Consider the following 21244-nt stretch of genomic DNA (forward strand, 5'->3'; position numbering starts at 1 on the left):
CTGTTCTACATAGTGATTTGATTATTTGCTGTGGATTTTAACCTACTCAATTGCAATTGTAATGGAATCTTCAATTGTGTGTATTCACGAGACACCCTAAGTGCAGTGAGAATTTAAAAATGGCATCTAGCAGAAACCAGTCCGTGTAAGTCAATATGTTTGATTTTACAGCTTGGTAATTCTTTTTGGATGAGTGGATGGGTTAAAATTGATCCATCAATATTACATCTTCTGTTCTCTTATATTTTGGACTCAACAATAGTGACTGAGCAATGAGCTGGTGCTACGAAGGATAATAGTAAAACATGTTTCTTTCTTCTTTTACACATGTTTCAATTTGTCCAGAATTTTTGTTTTGAGCAACGCTTTATTATTTTGCTGGCTCTTAAGGCATTTCACAAACTTGTTTATTTCTTGCTGGAAACAGTCAGAATCGTTTGTAGCAAATCCATTATATTGGAACTTTTAACATTACATTCCTGACACAGAGTTTCCATAGAGCACACCCATGTTTCTTGTTGGGTGAAGTTTTGTCTGATATAAGGTTCCATCATGACTGGCAATGTCTTCCAATTTTTTAATCAACTTATGTAGTGTGTCTCTCAATGTTTATTCTGACATGCCACTCAACTGACTACAGCTGGTTTTCAAATATGCTTAACAGTTTTGCAATGGGTGTGTACATTTTAAAAATGCAATTTGTACAAAAGCAGTACATTCCCAGCTGTTTTTTTAAAACTCTTCTGGTTCAAAGAACCAAACCTACTTTAATTGCATCATTATATCTAATTATATTAAATATATGCAGAGTAAGTATCTGTGAAGTATGTAAGGAAGATAAAACCTTTTGACCTAACCACGTGAAATTGCAAACAGACTCTTCGATATTCAAACCAGATTTCTCTGTTGCATTCAAGAAGTTGGTTGAATGTTGAACACTGAAAATTGCAATGTTGAACTTTACCAATAATCAGTCAGATGTCAATTTTGAGGAGTTTTAAAGAGGGTTTCCCTCCATGAACCCCACGTAATTTTCCATTGCTCTCATTATTATGTATGCACTAGACCTTATTGGTGCCACTTATGTGCCAACATGTGCTCACCATTGGAGGAGTTACTTCCCAGTGTCAGGACCTTCTAAGATTTATGCTGCCTGTATCATATTTAGAGCCAGCTATAAGTCGCCCTTCACAGTACACGTTGTTGGAGGGATATGAAAAAGAAAAACTGCTGAGGGCACATATGTGGCACAAGTGACCGTTTGTTTCAAATAGGAACTCTCACTTGTAAATGTTTTGCTCCTTTACATTATTACCTGTCAGATCAACTGTCATTGTAAATACAGCTACAAGCATCAAGCTACACAGGTTACATGTTCTGAGTGCCATACCATGTAAGAACCCGTCTCATGGAGTGCTGCTGCTTCCCTCATGCCCAATATTGCATGACATCTTATTGTTCAATGTGGGAGTATCAAATGTTAAACTCTTCAAAGTTAAAATGTTAACTTTTATTAAACAGATCGAAAAAGCAAAGATAATGTAATAAACAGAAAAGGCTGCACTTGGTTACAGATTAAAAAGGGACTGTTTTCCTTTCAGGCATAACAGATTTATAATCAGCAGATAATCATTTCAACCTACTCATCTATTGGAACTTAGCTGTTGATTAAGTCATGTCTGGCTTTTTTTTCCTGATACTTCTGTGCTGTATCATGCAGAAAGACATACTCCCCCTGTTCAATGTCCTCAACTTTGTCCTTAGAAGACTGCCTTTGCTGTCCCAACTCTTAAGCATCCATCACGCCCCCTTTCTGCTCTTGGGCAGCATGCAGAGTGCCGGGATTAAACACTGGGGGCACGGTGGGCGGCACGGTGGCACAGATGGGCGGCACGGTGGCACAATGGGCGGCACGGTGGCACAGTGGTTAGCACTGCTGCCTCACAGCGCCTGTAGACCCGGGTTCAATTCCCGACTCAGGCGACTGACTGTGTGGAGTTTGCATGTTCTCCCCGTGTCTGCGTGGGTTTCCTCCGGGTGCTCCGGTTTCCTCCCACAGTCACAAAGATGTGCGGGTCAGGTGAATTGGCCATGCTAAATTGCCCATAGTGTTAGGTAAGGGGTAAATGTAGGGGTATGGATGGGTTGCGCTTCGGCGGGTCGGTGTGGACTTGTTGGGCCGAAGGGCCTGTTTCCACACTGTAAGTCTAATCTAAGTCTAATCTAAAAAAGTCTAATCTAATCTAACCACACTCTGTTTGGACTGTACTGCAAAGCCTTCCAGGCTGATCCAGGGGTCAGAACCTCATCTCCTCATGGTCTACTGCTGCTCCACGGTGATGCTGGCTTAAAAAAAAGGGCTGCATGTGTCAATGCTTGGCCTCTGTCATGGGATTATTTAAGGGAGCCATGGTTGCAGAATGTACCCCTTGTGTCCCAGTATCCGACCTTGTAAGGTATTAAAACAAATCAGGAATATGTAAGGTCTCAGAAATATGGGTATCATAGCAACTGCTAAAGAACCTTGCATTCAATGATAATCACAGATAACTTGTACTTTAATATAATGGAATGCTTATCTGTTGATGATGTCAGCCATGTTATGATATGGCACACTCAGTACAACGAGTGACCAACCCATGATGCTTTGCTATGTAGGCAAAACCTACTGCTTGGACTGCAGCACTGACCTCATCGTGAACAAATGAGATGAAAGGTGAGATCTGACACAAATGACAATAGCAACTCTCATCATACATTTGGGGGTTAAAGATTTAAAGATCGCATACAGTTCCCCCGTAGATCCTTGGAAGCAGCCCGGGATATAAAGATTTAGTGCAGCTGATAGCCTCCGTGTCAGGGTAGCCAATTTCCCCCCTTCAGGTGATCTGTTCTGTACCAGCAGATAGCACAGTTCTGTGAAGGTGCCCCAGAACATTGAGTTTGCAGCAGCCAGGCCACTTGCTCAACTGCAGGAAATGGCATTCTGGGCAATGTATGCTGGGCCTCCAGGAGCTCCTCCCCTTCCACATCCTCAGGGCACCTTCAGCTGCAACGTCCTCGTGATGAGGCTATTTGGCATCCACTGCACATTGCTGCTGGTCATGGGCTTGCTGGTCTTGCTGTGGCTTGATCCATTTGTCACAGTTCCAATGAACCTGTCTGAAAAATTTCAGAAACAGACCAGGGTCCTTTGTAATGTTGCTCACAAATAGTGGTTTCCCACAGTCCTTACTACAGAGGGAGATGGAGGACTACAGCAAGGAAAGTCTTGGAATGCCTGTACATTGATTTTGACATGATGTATGCAGTACAAGCCATGTCAGACACATACAGTAGGAGACACAGAGTGCAGCCTTCCCCCCCCCCCCCCCCCCCACCATTGGCTTGCAGATGACACTTATATGATCATTGTGATTCATTCTGCTTCACCAACATGACTATGAACAGCCTGTAATGTGCAGTGGCATGGTCAAGGTTGCTTCTGGCTAGGATTTGTATTCCACACAGTCAGTAGCTGCATGTGTTTCTGTACAGAATGAATGCTTGATTAATGGAATTGCCCCTTGAAAGACCTCTCATTTATCACAAATGGAACCTGAGGCTCATGCGGCACTGTAGTAGTGCCCCTATCTTTGAGCCAGGAGGCCTGGGTTCAAGTCTCACCTACTCAAAAGGTGTAATAATAGCTTCTCTGAGCAGGTTGATTAGAAAATACGTGCAGGGAAAGCCCAGATCCTCACTCAGAAAAATAAATAATCTACTCCACCCACTCCAGGTGTGTGCTGCTGGTTATTTCTCATTTCCATTTGGGATTTGGATAAGGAAGGAAGGCAACAAGGCTAACACCTCACAGTGAGAGTCACAGGCCACCCTTAAGTCTTCATACTACTTTTAATCTTGCACTCCCCATTGACCTCATCAATTCTGAATTTCCATACACTTCCACCCAACTCTTATTCCCTAAGTGTCACTTCTCTTGCTCCTCGGATGCTACCTGATCTGCTGTGCTTTTTCTGCATTGCACTTGTTGACATTTGCTCTATCAAGTCCACACTGACCCTCTGAAGTGCATCCAGACTCATCCCCCTACCCTATTCCTATAACACTGCATTTCCCATGGCTAATCCACCTAGCCTGCACACCCCTGGACATCATGGGCAACTTAGCATGCTAATCCACCTCACCTGCACATCTTTGGACTGTGGGAGGAAACCGGACCACCCAGAGGAAACCCACGCAGACACGGAGAGAATGTGCAAACTCCACACAGGCAATCGCTTGAGGGTGGCATTAAACCCAGCTCCCTAGTACTGTGAGGCCGTAATGCTAACCACTGAGCCACTGTGCCACCATGAGACATGCCATTTAGTTGAAGTACATACAGTGTATTTTCTGTGTAAGTTGCTGACATAGGTGTGACATTGATGAAGAATACTGCAGTACAGCAATGTGTCCACCCTTTGACTGATCACTGCTGACAAGAGGAAAAGTTGCTTGGCTCTGTGCCTATGCTAAAAGCAAGGCAATGCAGATGCATGGTGAGACTGAGGTTTTTGAATGAGGTGGCAAAGCAAAACAAGGCAAGGCAGAAATGCTGTGATCATCCAAGTAGGTGGAAAGTGAGTGAGTCTGAAGAGAGCAAGTAGAGAGCCCTGAGATGCTCCCTGCCCTGATGCATGAGATGGGTGCCTTTCCCTACCCTCAAAGCATCCTGGTAGCAGCATTAGAATCAATGGTGTCACTGAACTCCCAAGTGTGGTGTTGAAGTGAATAACTGCATTCCAACTACAGTGATGATGTGTTGAGGCTGATATGAGTCAGGTGCCAACCTGTGTGCACGGGGGAGCAGGCAGTCGCTGCCCATGGAGAGTGACTGGAGATGTTGGCAGTTTGCTGGCCAAGATGGAGACCTAGAGTACCAGGCAGCAGGATGAAGTTACCAGGTATCCTCTCTGACTTTCATGTTGGCAATCATTGCTACCTTGTTCCTTTTCTGTGCTGCTTTCGAGATAACAATGGGATCAAAATTAGATGAGAACAGATAAGAGATGTTAATTCATGCCACTCACTGGCAAGATACCTGGTATGCTGGTAAATCCTTGAGTGAAGAATTGGATTTGATTTTTCTTGATGTTGTGAATCTCCTTTTTCAGAGCTAGACAATCATATATTTTCTTGTGATTGTTTGAAAGCACTGTTTGATTTTAATAAATAATAGTGCAAATAAATAATAATTCAAGGTTATGTGAATGTTTATTTGAGAAAGCTTTCAATTATTGCAGCCCTTTCATAATTCACTTCTATTTTGAAATGTGTAGTCGTTCTTATTCATAAAGAGTTACAAGTTTATCTGTTAAATTTTATCACAGTGTGAGGTCTCACTATACTTTGCATGAGAGTGTTATTCACTGAGCTTCAGTGTGGCTACAGACAGCTTTATTAGTATTTTATTTTATTGAAAATTGGGTAAGAGAGCCACAAATAATGCTGCGCGATTTCATTAATACAATCATAATTACTGGTCAAAATCTAAAAGCAGAGACAGGTAACATGGTTGTAAATGCATTTTTCAAAATTGGAAACATTATGGAAATTGTTTATGTAACACTGCTTCGTTGCAATGCTGTACAAACCTACATAAATTTTCTGGAAGCAGACAATGCCATGATTTACTTCCTGTCATTGTATCATTGAAGGAATATAGACAAGTTACGCAAATAGAAGCCTGTAGCTCTCTATGTTCCTCCAGGATATTAATGTAGTCTACATAATTTCCATTCTGAAGAACTGTCTCATGAACAAATTTATTGTGTCATATAACTTTGTACTTTTTTTTGGTTTATTCATCCAAGATATGTTGAAAAACATTAAATATTTATATTATGTTGATTAAAAATGTTGATGTTTTTGAGGCCGAGTATGTTATTGTCCATGTGCAAGTTACTATTGAAAATCTATCCCAGCATGTCAATATGTTGTAGCTTCTAGCAGATGTTGGCACGGTAGGCTTAGTGGTTAGCCCTGCTGCCTCACAACACCAGAGTCCCAGATTCAATTCTGGCCTTGGGTGACTGTCTGTGTGGAGTTGCACATTCTCCCTGTGTCTGCGTGGGTTTCCTCCCACAGTCCAAAGATGTGCAGGTCAGGTGGATTGGCCATGCTAAATTCCCCATAATGTTAGGTGCATTAGTCAGAGGGTCTGGTAGGTTACTTTTCAGAGGGGCGGTGTGGACTTGTTGGGCCGAAGGGCCTGTTTCCACACTGTAGGCAATCTAAATCTAATCTAAAGGTATAAATGAGCTATATTTCAAACCCAACTGATGACATTTAATTGGTTGTTCCTGTAAATCTTAGCACATGGGATTGGTTAATATGTGCTACCTAATAGCAGAGTCATTACATTCTGAGTTTTGCAAGCATTGGCTGGCTGAGCACAGTCAGTACTCTTGTCTATTTTGAGCAGCTGAAGGGTCACACTGATATAATCTGACAATCAGTGGGACATACGACCTTAGTGCCTGCTATCACACCAGCAATGAAGTGTGGATAATACATAACTTATTTGACCTATAGACAGTGTCTTCTGGCTTGATCACAACCTTCTGTTCGTGGAACATATCACTTGTACTGCTACTGGCATAATAACGAAAAGAAATGGTGAGCCTTATTGCTCACATTTTTGACATAAGTTAATTTTCTGGGGTGATTTGAGGTAGACTGCATACGTCTCATGTCCAGAGGTGGTGGTCTGTGGCCCGTTGATGAATATGTGCACAGCAGGGTGCATTGTGTATCATTATCCTGCAGGATTGCTCTGATGTGCTGAATTTTAGCTGCAAGCTTGCACACTGAGAAAATGGCTGAGCCTCAAAGTATGAAATTGCCGATCTACACCAAGCATATCAACATTCGGGGCCGAAGCAGTTTCAGTACTTTAATGATCAACTACCAGGCTCCCATTGTCCATAGATTTAAACTCTTCTCAAACCCAACTGCACAAAGCCTAATGTGCATGAAGTCTCATTCACTCATTATTTTTGTGTTGGTTGTCCTACACTAGCTCCATGTTTATCAAAACTTCTGTACAATACTATAACAGGAAATAGTTTGCTTTATAAATAACTTTGTATGCAGCATATTGTTTCCATTTCTGGAAATGTTTTCCATTGGTTGTCCAGTAATTTACTTGTTATCAATTTGGGGGATAAACTAAAGCTATCAACAAGAACTTTAGATTTAAATCTCTGTATAGTTTGCATTTGATATGTCAAAATACAAATAATTTTTGACTGGTTCCAAAATTGAATTTTTTTTTCAAAATAATGCTTTTCAAATTTTGCCTGACTTGTTATGCACATGTTAATCCTTGTGGAGTTAGCTCAAAGCACTTTGTGTTTTAAACAAAAACAAAGTTTTTTTTAATGAAAAAAAGTTCAATTCATTCAACACATCTTGCTCTTTTTTCAAAGATATTTTCTTTATGATAGATTTAATCATAAAAACTATATGAATGTCAACTAAAAGTGCAAAGTTCCTTATAGTTTAAGAACAAATTTTTGTAAAAAAAGGTTGAACATTCAATATGTGGTTATATACCCCACAGTACATAGCAACATCTGTCTTGCAGCTGCAAGTCATTAAGTTGAGCTAGAACTTCCTCTTCAAAATTCCAGGCTTTTTCCGAGATCAGTAAGTTGTTTCAGTTGTATTTCAGTATATCTCCAAGTCAAATGTGAGGTGCACAATTGTTTCACTTAAGACACCAGTAGTAAACAATTGGAACGAGATTAGTTTTGGGATTAACAGACAGATTTACATTTCTGCCTGATACAGATTCAAAGCTATTTCGATGCTTGGCTTCACGTTGCTGTAAGTAGACGGCAGTCAGATCTCCTTTGTGTTATATATGGGAATGAAAGAATCAAATACTTCTGAGATTTATTGATAAGAATATTATGATAAATATCAAAGTGATATCCAAACAATTTGCTCACTTAAGCAACAATTTAAGTGATGGACTATTTTACGTTCCTGTTGTCATTGCATTCTGTTGGCGGAATGAGATGCAGCTAAATTACCCATAAGGTTTACATTAGTAAACTGAGGAATGGTGCTTTTGAAACAGAGGTGCTTCCTGATCATTATTGATAACTGTGTATTTTATAACCTTTCTGTAATGAATTTCTAACTCTGATGACACTGAAATTTAAAAAGAAATGCAGTAAAAAGTCCTCATATTTTCAGATGTAATACTTTTTGTAAAATAGTACAATTTAAAACAGTCTAGAAATAGTGTAAAGTTCTCAAATTTAGTGCAGTGATGTACAAGAGGCTATAAAACTATAATCTGTGTAGTTCGGGGGTAGAGAGAGCATAAATTCAGTAGGTCTTCCTTACTTCAGCTAATTATGTATTAACTTGTGGAATCCAACTTACTACTTGCTTTCTGTAAAACAGAAGCAAAGGCTTTAACTTACTGACAATAATTAGTTATCCATTACTATGTAATTGGTTATCAATTATTATGACCAAGGTAACAACTGTTTTTAAAAAAACTCAACTAATATGTAGGTTTTTTGTATTTCCTTCATGAGTCAACTGGTTTTATTCTGTAATGTTATATGAAATAATAATAAAATTTGAATTTAAATGGAGATTCTCTTGTAATGTGATTTTAAAAAGTAATGTGTCACCAACCGGAAATTTTCCAAGGTCAGTGTGCTACCCAGAGAAAATTGGGGCAGGTCTCTGCTGCTCAGTCATAACATTCTTGCATCTGAGTCAAAAAATTGTGGTTTCATATCCAGTTCCACTGACTTCAGGACAAAGAATAGATTGTTGGAGAGGTTTATAAGATGATGAGGGGCACGGATAGGGTAAATAGGCAAGGTTTTTTCCTCAGGATGGGGGAGTCCAGAACCAGAGGGCATAGGTTTATGGTGAGAGGGGAAAGATTCAAAAGGGACCTAGGTGGCAACTTTTCCACGCGGAGGGTGGTATGTGTATGGAATGAGCTGCCAGAAGAAGTGGCGAAGGCTGGTACAATTACAACATTTAAAAGGCATCTGGATAGATATATGAATAGGAAGGGTTTAGAGGGATAGGGTCAAGTGCTAGCAAATGGGACAACATTTATATAAGATATCTGGTCAGCGTGGACAAGTTGGACTGAAGGGTCTGTTTTCATGCTATACATCTCTATAATCTATGATACACCAGTCCCAGTACTAAGAGGACATTACGCTGTCCAGGTTGATGTCAATGGAGTATTAATGATGAAAATATAGAGAAACTGTTTTCATTGAAAAAATGGCTAGTAACCAGGGGGCACAGAGTTAAGGTAATTGGCAAAAAGGGAGATGTGAGCTTTTGTTTGAACAAGTTCCAGTATGGAATGCATTGCCTGAATTAGTGATAGCAGATTCGGTCATAGCTTTCAAAAGGGAATTGACAGATATTTGACAGATAAGTTATTAGGAAACAAATGTAATGGATATAGACTGGACCTTTTTGCAAAGCTTAGCTTGTGGTCAGGATAATAGGGGTGGGGCAAGGATGTACACTATTGTGCTGTGTCAGTTACCGACCTGTCAGTGGCATAGACACATCTGGTGGCCCACTTGTGTTGCCACATTCAGGGAACTGTGGACCTGAATGCCTCGATTTCTCTATATGTTGATGCTGCGAAGGATTCAACCACTTACTGTATACTTGACTCTTGCATTAGATCATCCAAGATGTGAGGTGCCGGAAAACTGGAGGTTGGCAAATGTGGTGCCACTGTTTAAGAAGGGCGGTAAGGACAACCCAGAGAACTATAGACCGGTGAGCCTGACCTTGGTGGTGGGCAAGTTGTTGGAGGGAATCCTGAGGGACAGGATGTCCATGTATTTGGAAAGGCAAGGACTGATTCGGGATAGTCAACATAGCTTAGTGCGTGAGAAATCATGTCTCACAAACTTGATTGAGTTTTTTGAAGAAGTAACAAAGAGGATTGATGAGAGCAGAGCAGTAGATATGATCTATATGGATTTCAGTAAGGCGTTCGGCAAGGTTTCCCATGGGAAACTGATTAGCAAGATTAGATCTCACGGGAATACTGGGAGAACTAGCCATTTGGATACAGAACTGGCTCAAAGGTAGAAGACAGAGGATGGTGGTAGAGGGTTGTTTTTCAGACTGGAGGCCTGTGATCAGTGGAGTGACACAAGGATTGGTGCTGGGTACTCTACCTTTTGTCATTTACATAAGTGATTTGGATGCGAGCATAAGTGGTGCAGTTAGTAAATTTGCAGATGACACCAAAATTAGAGGTGTAGTGGACAGCGAAGAGGGTTACCTCAGATTACAACAGATCTTGACCAGATGGGCCAATGGGCTGAGAAGTGACAGATGGAGTTTAATTCAGATAAATGCATTTTGGGAAAGCAAATCTTAGCAGGACTTGTACACTTAATGGTAAGGTCCCAGGGAGTGTTGCTGAACAAAGAGACCTTAGAGTGCAGATTCATAGCTCCTTGAAAGTGGAGTCACAGGTAGATAGGACAGTGAAGAAGGTGTTTGATATGCTTTCCTTTATTGGCCAGAGTATTGAGTACAGGAGGTGGAAGGTCATGTTGCGGCTGTACAGGACATTGATTAGGCCATTGTTGGAATATTGAGTGCAATTCTGGTCTCCTTCCTATCGGAAAGATGTTGTGAAACTTGAAAGGGTTCAGAAAACATTTACAAGGATGTTGCCAGGGTTGGAGGATTTGAGCTATAGGGAGAGGCTGAACAGGAAGGGTTTGGAGGAGTATGGGCTGGGTGCTGGCAGGTGGGACTAGATTGAGTTGGCATATCTGGTCGACATGGACGGGTTGGACTGAAGGGTCTGTTTCCCTGCTGTACATCTCTAACTCTATGACCCTATGTATTACCGCACATTTGTCCAGATTAAATTCCATCTGCCATTTCTCTACCGAATTCTCCAGCCTCTCTATATCCTGCTGCATCCTCTGGCAATCCTCCTCACTATCTGCAGCTCCCTGAATCTTTGTGTTGTTTGCAAACTTGTGAAGGAGGAGAAAGTGAGGACTGAGGATGCTGGAGCTCAGAGTTGAGAGTGTGGTGCTGGAAAAACACAGAGGTCAGGCAGCATCTGAGGAGCAGGAGAATCAACGTTTCAGGCATAAGCCCTTTATCAGGAATGAAGTCATTTGGAATCAGCTGTGAGCTGGTAAGATGGGTACAGAACTGGCTTAGTAATAGAAGGCAGACAGTAGCAATGTCATTTTTCTGACTTTGTGCTCAATGGTCAGTGCTGGGATCCTTGTTGTTTGTACTATATATATCAGGAATGAAGAAGGGCTTATGCCCGAAACATTGATTCTCCTGCTCCTTGGATGCTGCCTGACCTGCTGTGCTTTTCCAGCACCACACTCTCGACTGCAAACTAATGAATTAGACCATCTATATTCTACTCCAAGTTATTTATTTATAAATTACAAACAACAAGCACTGATCATTATGGAACACCACTGGTAACAGATCTAAAGTCAGAAAAATGACTTTGCTACTGTCTGCCTTCTATTACTCAGCCAGTTCTGTATCCATCTTACCAGCTCCCAGCGGATCCCAAGTGACTTCACTTTTTGTATCAGCCTGCCATGAGGGACCTTGTCAAAGGACTTTGCTAAAGTCTGTGGAGACAATATCCACTGCCTTGCCCCCATCAATCATCTTTGTCACTTCCTCAAAAAAAACTCCATGATTTGGAGATGTCGGTGTTGGACTGGGGTGGACAAAGTTAAAAATCACACAACACTGGGTTATAGTCTAACAGGTTTATTTGGAAGCACTAGCTTTTGGAGCGCTGCTCCTTCATCAGATGGTTGTGGAGTATAAGATTTTAGGACACAGAATTTATAGCAAAAGTTTATAGTTTGATGTAACTGAAGTTATATATTAAAAAGGACTTCAATTGTTCGTTAAGTCTCTCATCTTTTAGAATGAACATGTTGGTTTCAGTTCTTTCTTATATAAATTGCAGAATTTTTTTAAAGTTACATTCTCAAGTGAACTTTAACAATTGGTGTCATGTCGGCCCATATAATGCATTGAAGGTGTGAGGTGCCCTGTGTGAGACTGTCTGTGCCACAATGTTCACACTGATTCTAATAAAAAAAAACAGATTTACAGAATCTTACATGGATTCATGCAATGTTTGAGCAAAATAAAATGTAATTCTGCAAATACAAATTCACCCCACAAACTTAAATGTGTGTTATGCATGTGGGTGTGTGTTTGGGTGAGGGGGAGGTGGGTGGGAAGGGTGTTATGAGCATCTGTGAGAGAATGTGTGTATGTGTGAGTGTAAATGGGTGTAAGTCTGTGAGAGGGTGAGTGTGGGAGTGTATGAGAGAGAGCTTGTGTATGAGAGAGGGTGTGTGTGTGTGCAGTGGGGTCACCTGTAACGTGACATGAACCCAAGATCCCATTTGATGCCATCCCCATGGGTACTGAACTTGTCTATCAGCCTCTGCTCGGCCACTATTTGTTGTTGCTTGTCCCAAAGTTCACCTTGGGAGGAACACTCCTGTCTGTTGATTGTTGTGCGGTGTCCCTTCATCTGTTGCCATAGTCTCTGCGCAGTCTTACCTATGTACAATGCCTCAGGGCATCCTTGTCTGCAGCGTATGAGATAGACAAAGTTGGCTGAATCACATGAGTACCTGCCATATACACTGTAGGAGGTGTGTCTGTTACATTCGTGAGACATCACCTACCTCACACAAAGCTGTGCTGCCTATCACTGATAAGTCCGTATTTGTCCAAATGTAAATAAATACTGCACTAAGAATCTTCACAATAATTTCCCTACCACTGACATAAGGCTCACTTGTCTGTAATTTCCCAGCTTATCTCTGCTGCCCTCCTTAACCAAAAGAACAACCTTCTCCTCTGACTAAAGAGGATGCATTAAAACTCCAACAATTTCCTCACCTGCCTCCCTCAGCATTCTGGGATAAATCCCATCAGATCTTGGGAACGTCTCTACCTTAATGCTTTTAAAACGCCCAACAGTACCTCCTTATTTTTTTAAAATATCAACACGCCTTAGAATATCAGCAAAGCCCTCCTGAGACTCCCCATCTCCTTCACCTTTGTGAACACCGATGCAAAGTATTTGTTAAGGTCCTCACTAACATTCTCCTGCTCTATGCATAAATTTCCTGCTTTGTCCTTGAGTGGACCTACCCTTTCCCAAACTACCCTCTTAATCCTAATGTATAAGACAGATAGGATTTCCTTTAAGTAAAAAATGAGGTCTGCAGATGCTGGAGATCACAGCTGCTGGTCAAAGCACAGCAGGCCAGGCAGCATCTCAGGAATAGAGAATTCGACGTTTCGAGCATAAGCCATGCTCGAAACGTCGAATTCTCTATTCCTGAGATGCTGCCTGGCCTGCTGTGCTTTGACCAGCAACACATTTGCAGCTGGGATTTCCTTTAATCCTATTTTCCAAGGACATGTAATGGCCCCGCTTAACCCTTCTAATTCCTTGCTTTAGTTCTTTCCTGCTTTCGATGTACCCATCGAGGCCTCTGTCTTCAGTTTCCTACACCTTACTTATGACTCCTTTCTTGTATTTGACCAAGCTCAAAAGTTCTCTGGTTGTTGTGGTTCTGCTCGCCGAGCTGGAAGTTTTTGCTGCAAACGTTTCGTTCCCTGGCTAGGGAACATCATCAGTGCTGTTGGAGCCTCGTGTGAAGCGTTGCTTTGATGTTTCTTCCGGTATTTAACATCAAAGCAGCGCTTCACACGAGGCTCCAACAGCACTGATGATGTTCCCTAGCCAGGGAACGAAACGTTTGCAGCAAAAACTTCCAGCTCGGCGAGCAGATCCACAACAACGGATACCCGAGCTACAAATCTTCAGTCAGATTTTAAGTTCTCTGGTTATTCAAGATTCCCAAATCTTTCCATCTCAATCTATCATTTTCACAGGAACTTCTGGTCCTAAACTTTAATCAACTGGCCTTTAAACAATTCCCACATGTCAGATGGGTATTTACTCTTAAACAACTACCCCCATTCTACATTTCCCAGTTCTTGTCTAATATTGTGGTAGCTAGCCTTCTCCCAGTTTTGTACTTTCACCTGAATACTGTTCTTTTCATTATCGATAAGTAACTTACTTGTACAGACTTTGCAGAGAGGAAAGGTTAAACAAACATTAGCTTGATTTTGCTTTGACGAAGCTATAGGCCTGTCTGACTCATGGAGTACATGGCTGTCCTGGGCCTTATATACACAGTAGCCATAATTGACAACTCCAGAAAATGGGTTGGGAAGTGAACATCCTGACCAGATTTTAGGGTAGTTGACTGAGTTCAAATGACCTGCCCAACTTCATATTCCAAAATGAAGTAAGGCATGTTAAGTGGCTTATGCATTTTTTAAAAAATCTGGTAACGATAGTCCTTTACTTTGAACAGATAAATAACAATTAGGTTGAGCGGCTTGGTGAGAAAATGTGGGTGAGGAGAATATCAGCTAATAACCATTCCTTATCTTCAGAAGCAATGTGATGTATTCTGTATTTGATGCAGGGAAATTCAGGTTTGACTATGTTAGTTGTCCCCTTTTACATACGTTTTCCTTGAATTTCAGCTTAGCCATTTGCTTGGTTGTTTTGAAACCTGAACAGAGGGCTAAGTTTGTATTGCTTTTGAATTTTGGCTCTTTCATCTGTTTGGCACTTTTGAAGCTTTGGCATAGGGGCTAAGTTTTTGGCTGACATCAATGTATTCATCTCTGGAGGTTTTGTTCGCACAGTTGCTGAATGGAATGTCATTATGCATGCTTTAAAAATTTCCAAACTCAATTATGGATTCAGCTTAATGGGGCTGTTGACAAAACTGTCAAGAGCACCGTGAGCTTTGTTATTGTCACAGATTTGAGTAACTAAGAAGATGATGGATGGAATTTTACATGGGCCTAAATGATGTAGGCTATGTCTAGCTATTGAGGAGAGTGATGTGAGAAGACCATGCGACAGACTCCTCTTGGCATTAGGAGCAGTTGCATTTTCAAACAGAGGTACCGGTATTGAGACAAGATTCTTTCTGGATAGCAATTAGATACCTATTGATGGGGATTATTGTTTGTTCCCAGCCTAATTAATTCCACATCCTGCCTCATTAACATGCAGCCTCCTAAATTACAACGCAACACAAGGAAACTAAATGCCGTGAATTCTCAGCATGGATGCCTGGTCATCCACTTGGTGACTACAGTTTGCTCCTTGTTCCTCCAACTTTGAACCCAGTTTCAACATGTCATCACCTCCACTTCCACATCGACAGGCACTGACAGATAACAGGGAGAAAATGAGGAATGCAGATGCTAGAGGTCAGAGTCAAGAGTGTGGTGCTGGAAAAGCACAGCAGGTCAGGCAGCATCTGAGGAGCTGGAAAAGGGCTTATGCCCGAAACATCGATTTTTCCTGTTCCTTGGATGTTGCCTGACCTGCTGTGCTTTTCCAGCACTACACTTTCTATACTGACAGATAACAGCTTCTTTGCCATCATGTCACAACTCTGATGCCCTTGCACAATGCTGCTGCACAAGTGGAGTTCACCCCAGCATTGAAAAGCCAATGCAGGGGCATGTTGTATGCAGAGGTAGACCCCCAGCTCCTGGATTGGACCTAGGAACGTCTCCAGGCTGCTCGTTTGCTTTCTTCGCACTCATTCACTTAGCGCCACCCTGAGTGCTGGCATCATCCGGCTTTTCCTTGCCTCTGTGCACTCTCCCTCAGCTCCAGATCAAACACACACAGTTCTGCTGTATAGTGCTGACCTGGAGCCAGGTAGCTTGTCATGGTTATGAACCGTCAGCAATCAAGGAGGTGGCTATGTCACTGCGCAACAACAGGGTGACTTCTTCAACGTATGCCAGCAGCATACATGGCAAACACACATATGTCAGTGACTCAAAGTCTGAGAGGAGTAGCTCTCACCGGTGTCTAAAAAGGTACCCTAGTCAGTCGAGGGACCCGGTCCAGGAAATGAAAGGCTGCCTCAAAAATGAGTCTGGGGTCTTCTACTTCTGACATTAATGGTCAGGTACCTCTTCAGTCCAGGAGTGAGTCACAGTGAGGCCTGTGGGTCTAGATCAGTCAGTCCAGCAGATAATGGGTTAGCATATTTAAAACAGAGTTGAGGAGAAACTACTTCTCCCAAAGTGTTGTGAATCTGTGGATTTTGCTACACCAAAGAGCAATGGAGTTAGACAGATTCTTAAATGGTAATGGCTTGAAGGTTTATAGGGAAAAGGCAGGAAAATGGGGATGAGGAGCATATCCACCATGATTGAATGGTAGAGCAGACTCATTGGGGGCCAAATGGCTGAGAACCTATGAACATATAAGTCGCAGGAACACATTTGAGAATGTTATTCTGAGATCTTGCCTCTCTGTGTTTGGGCCTGTATGTGTTTTCTCCTCCTGCTGTTTGCCTACTGCCACTACCCAGTCACCTTGTGAGGAGGGAGAGTGAGATCAAGGCATCCTGTCTCCAGCCCTGGGTAATGGAATATAGGTCCATTTGCACATCTGACAGCCTGAGAGACTGTTTGACCTGATTTTCCATGTAAGCTACCGGCCTGTCTATGGAGGCGGTGAGATGATCGCTTGCCTGAGGCAACTGGTACTCTGTGGCACTAGTGCAATTTTCAGCTGTTGATTTGTAATGGACACTTCCCCCATCCACAGCCATGCACCCACCCGCACTCACTCTCTCTCTCCCACGCTCTCACACACATCTGCTCACACACACAAAACTGTCCACTGCTCCTGTGTCTGAGTGCATTTGTATGATGTCATGAGTAGCTGACACGGTGGAATCCTCTCCTGCCTGAAGTTGAATAGATGCCGGATTTCCAGCAGTCCTCCCCGTGCCAGAGATCTGGAATCATTCTTCCACGAATAATTGCAGAGAGATGGTAGTGAATTGCTCATCAGCAGGTGTTCCCAACTTTTACGTAGCTATTATAACTACTGAAGGCTAGTACCTGAACGGCTGTGGAGTGCAGGAGGCAGCCTTGCCTTTGCTTCCACTGAGGAGTCTGTGGCTTCTTTCTCGGAGGTGCTGAAGGAGATATGTGAGTGAGACGCAACACTGCTTGACCATGAGCACGTCACTGGTGCCTGAAAGACCTAAGGGGCGTGTTGTGGCCAAGGGATGTAAGGCAGGCAAGTAAGAACTAACTTGACATTGTTTGGAGATGCCAGTGTTGGACTGGGGTGTACAAAGTTAAAAATCACACAACACCAGGTTATAGTCCAACAGGTTTAATTGGAAGCACTAGCTTTCAGAGCGCCGCTCCTTCAACAGGTGATTGTGGAGGGCTCAGTTGCAAGACACAGAATTGATACCAAAAGTTTACAGTGTGATGTAACTGAGAGTATACATTGAAAAATACCTCAATTGTTTGTTGAGTCTTTCATCTGTTCGAATACCATGATAGTTTCACTTCTTTCATGTGGAGATCACAAAACTATTTTATAAAGTTGCATTCTCAGGTTAACTGTAACAATTGATGTTAGCTAGACAATATGTTGAAGGTGTTAGTTCCCTGTGTTCTCTGTCTTTGCCATAATGTTTAGACTAATTCTAATCTAAAAAGTGAGATGACAGTTTTACATGAATTCATGCAGTTTTTGAGCAAAGTACAATGTAACTCTGCAAGTACAAATTCACACCACAAATGTATATGTATATGTGTGCATATGTGTGTGTGTGTGTGTGTGTGTGGGTTTGGGGGGGGGGGGGGATGCGTGCGGTGGAGTGTAAAGGTTGCACTGCAAGGAACATTGCTTCTCACTCGGTTCGCAGAACACAGATGTTTTGGCATCTCCTCTCCAGCCAGTGATAGAATTCTGCCAGCATCTTACCCTTTCACCAGTCTGTCTGTATCCTTCAGAAATTATTGATTCTCCTCACTCTTTATTACTTTTCTGAGTTGGCTGTCGTCTGCAAACTTTAAAAATATGTCCTGTATACCCAAGCCCAGACTGCTGACACATTATTTAATGGTTCAGTCATTTTAAGTGGCATCTGCTGATTTTTTTTTCCTTGAAGTTGTGGACAGGAAATTCACTGAACCACTGCAGAAACATGACCACCCCCCCCCCCCCCCCCCCCCCCCCCCCCCAACCAATATCTGCAATTGATGCCTGCATTTTCAGCCAAGAATACATAATGAAACCTGTCAGATAGCCCAGACACCCATTTCCCTTTAAACACCTGAGTACCTGCTCATTTGGCCAATCTAATGTGTGATATATATTTCAGTGTTTGTTCATGTAAAGTTAAAAAGTTTAAAATGCTTACGTTTCCAATTTTTGAAACTTTAAAGGGTCTGAATGATTGACATTTTATTACCCTTTAAATATTTTTTAATGTCATGGGAAGTTATCAATGAATGACTTATTACGTTTTTTTTAATCCATCCACCTAGTCACGGTTGTCACCATACTGATAAAATATTGACTGGTATACTTAATATGTTATTGTTGATTTTAATGGTTTTCATGGAATAAAATGGCTTAAAAATGGAGAAAGAAAATACTCATGTAACAATCGCTGCTATGATCTCCTGACTACAGGGTCAGCCAAAATTGTGAAACAGTCAATAGAGCTAAGTGAGTCTGAATTAAAATTAATACATCTATCAAAAATGGCTGGAACCAGTCAGGCTTGAAGCAACCGATATGTGTGTCTGATTTATACCTTTGAGAAGTTCATATACAACAGATTTTAAAAAATTTCCTGCGATTATCCAGCCTTGAGATAAAATGCCCAGACATGGGGATATTAGAATGAGCTGTATTTTCAGCAACTGCTTTGGCAGAACTGAGGAAATGGATTTGTGAATGGAACTGGAGAAACTGCTCTTTCCTCCTCTGCTCTCTCAAGAAAGTCAAAAGCAATTGATGGCGTGCTTCACCAATTTATTTTACCAATGACAGGAACTCAAAGATATCTGCAATATTCATAGCTGCTGCTGGTCCAGGATATCCATGATCTACTGTGGTCTCAGGTTAAAATCTAACAACTCAAGAGCCCCTCAAGGATTTACACTGCATCTTCTTTTATCCTTATTTTTGTCTTGGAAACTCCCTTTTTAGCTTTGTACCTGTATTTATGTGTATGCGATTGCTGTCCTGCCTTATTATTTTTCTCTTGGTTACAAAGTAATAAAATTGTGCTTCCTTTCACTCAAAATATAATTTGTAACTGGCTCCATATAGTTTCTGGTGAGCTAGTCACCTATATTTTAATTGGAGACCCTGCCCTACAAGTATAGCCTCATGCTGCAAGTAATTAAAATATTGTGTTTCAGCTGACCTAGGGATTAGTAAAATGGCTGCTGCTTCTGGTTATGACATTGTATGTAAGTGTCACTGTTTCCACTTAGTGTATACTATGTGAATGGGAGTCAAATTGCCTTGGCCTGACGGAAGGGGCATAAGATTTTATGATGTAAACCATGGTTCACGACACCATTTGAGGTACAGTGAATCGTGACTCCCTTTAAGAAGTTAGCTGAATTCCTTGCAAATAGTGGGGGGTGGAGGGTGGAGCATTGCCCATTTGAACCAAACCAGCCAGCACCCTTAAAAAGTACTGTTCAGAATTGGGACATCCTGGGACTGAGGTTGGAAATTGTAGAATCTGGATTTGCCCGCTATCGTTACAGGGCTCTCATAGTATCCTGACTCTGAAAATCCAGAGCAACTTTTTAGATTAAAAATAATTGTTTGTTTGAACTGAAAAAAAATATAAACAACATAGGACACTAGCTAGGAAGAGTGAAGAAGAAGCAAAGAGAAGGGAAACAGAAAGCAGAGAAGAGGAAACGCTGATAGTGATTGCATTAGTTATGATATTTCAAAATCCCCTGGACTCTGGAAAGGTACTAGTGGATTAGAAGTATGCTTATTTGACACCCTCATTCAAAAAGTTGGAGACTATAGACCAGTTACTTTGACCTTTGACTCTAGCAACTTCCCCACCACAATGATGAAGGAGGAAGTAACTGAACACATGGAAACACAAAGCTCAATTCACCAGTGTCAGCACAGTTTCATGAAGGGCAGGTTGTGTTTGATAAACTTGCAGAAAAGCTCTTTTAAGATATAACCAGCAAAGTAGATAATGAGGATCCAGTGGATGTGGTATATCTTGATTTCCAGAAGACATTGGACAAGGTGCTGCATTAAAAGACTGATCCAGAAGGTCAGATGCGAGGGTGTTGAAAGTAGAGTACTGACTTGGAGAGAGGATTGGCTGATTTATAGAAAGCAGAGGATTGGGATAAATGTGTCCTCTGGATGGCAAACTGTAACTAGTGGGGTGATGCAGGATTCAGTTCTCAACAATCTAAGTAGGGGTAGGGTGTTACATTGCAAAATTCGTGGATGATGTTAAAATAGGTGGGAAGACGGGCTATGGTGAAGAGATAGAGAATTTACAGATGAATATTGATAGGCTAGGAGAATGGACCAGAATCTAGCAGATGGAATTCAATGTGAATAATTGCGAAGTTGTCCATTTTAGCCAAAAAAATTAAAAGGGCAAGTTATTATTTAATTGGAAGACTATTCAAAGTGGGTCAGTGCAAAGGGCTCTGAGTGTCTTGGTGTATAAATCGCAGAAAGAGGGATGCAGGTGCAGGGCAAGCCAAATGGAATCCTGGCATTATGAAAGGAAAGACATGTAGTTACAATTATATAAGTCTTTAGTGAGATCACACCTGGAGTATTGTGTCCAGTTTTGGTCTCCTCGCTTGAGGAAGGATGTGGTGATACTGGAGGCAGTTCAGAGGAAGTTCACCAGGTTGATTCCAGGGATGAAAGTGCTGTCATACAAGGAGCGGATACACATATGTAAAAGGACCTGAAGCAGTGTGACACTTCAGCAATTAACTAACAAAATCTAGTTGGTGAGAATTTGTGGATTTGTATCTTTTGCAATTTGTATTCATTTTGAATTACACAGTGAGAAATTACATTTTACATGATCTTTTACTGGAAGTGTTTCTTTATTGTAACATTTGGAATCTTGGTTTTCTTGTTCACTTTGTACTCCAGTAAATGCTGAGAACATATAATTTCTATTTATTTGTTTCATCCTGTCAAGTGAATTAATCCTTCAACCAGGAGTTGGTGGCTGGAGTGTTTCCCATCCAT

At 41.6% G+C, this 21244-nt stretch overlaps 1 protein-coding gene across 4 annotated transcripts in view; it reads left to right on the plus strand.

The window, feature by feature from the left end:
• Nucleotides 1-21244, plus strand: part of gulp1b (GULP PTB domain containing engulfment adaptor 1b) — a 386308-nt gene that overhangs the window by 161010 nt on the left and 204054 nt on the right. The window contains exon 1 of one of the 4 annotated variants that reach the window (XM_060827356.1): nt 7760-7872. The exons of the other annotated variants lie outside the window; for them this stretch is intronic. The gene's annotated coding sequence lies outside the window, so the exon portion shown is untranslated. Of the gene's footprint in view, nt 1-7759; nt 7873-21244 lie in introns of those variants that run through there. 4 annotated transcript variants of the gene reach the window in all.

Source organism: Hemiscyllium ocellatum, chromosome 7, assembly GCF_020745735.1.
Source record: "Hemiscyllium ocellatum isolate sHemOce1 chromosome 7, sHemOce1.pat.X.cur, whole genome shotgun sequence".
Taxonomy (NCBI): Eukaryota; Metazoa; Chordata; class Chondrichthyes; order Orectolobiformes; family Hemiscylliidae; genus Hemiscyllium; species Hemiscyllium ocellatum.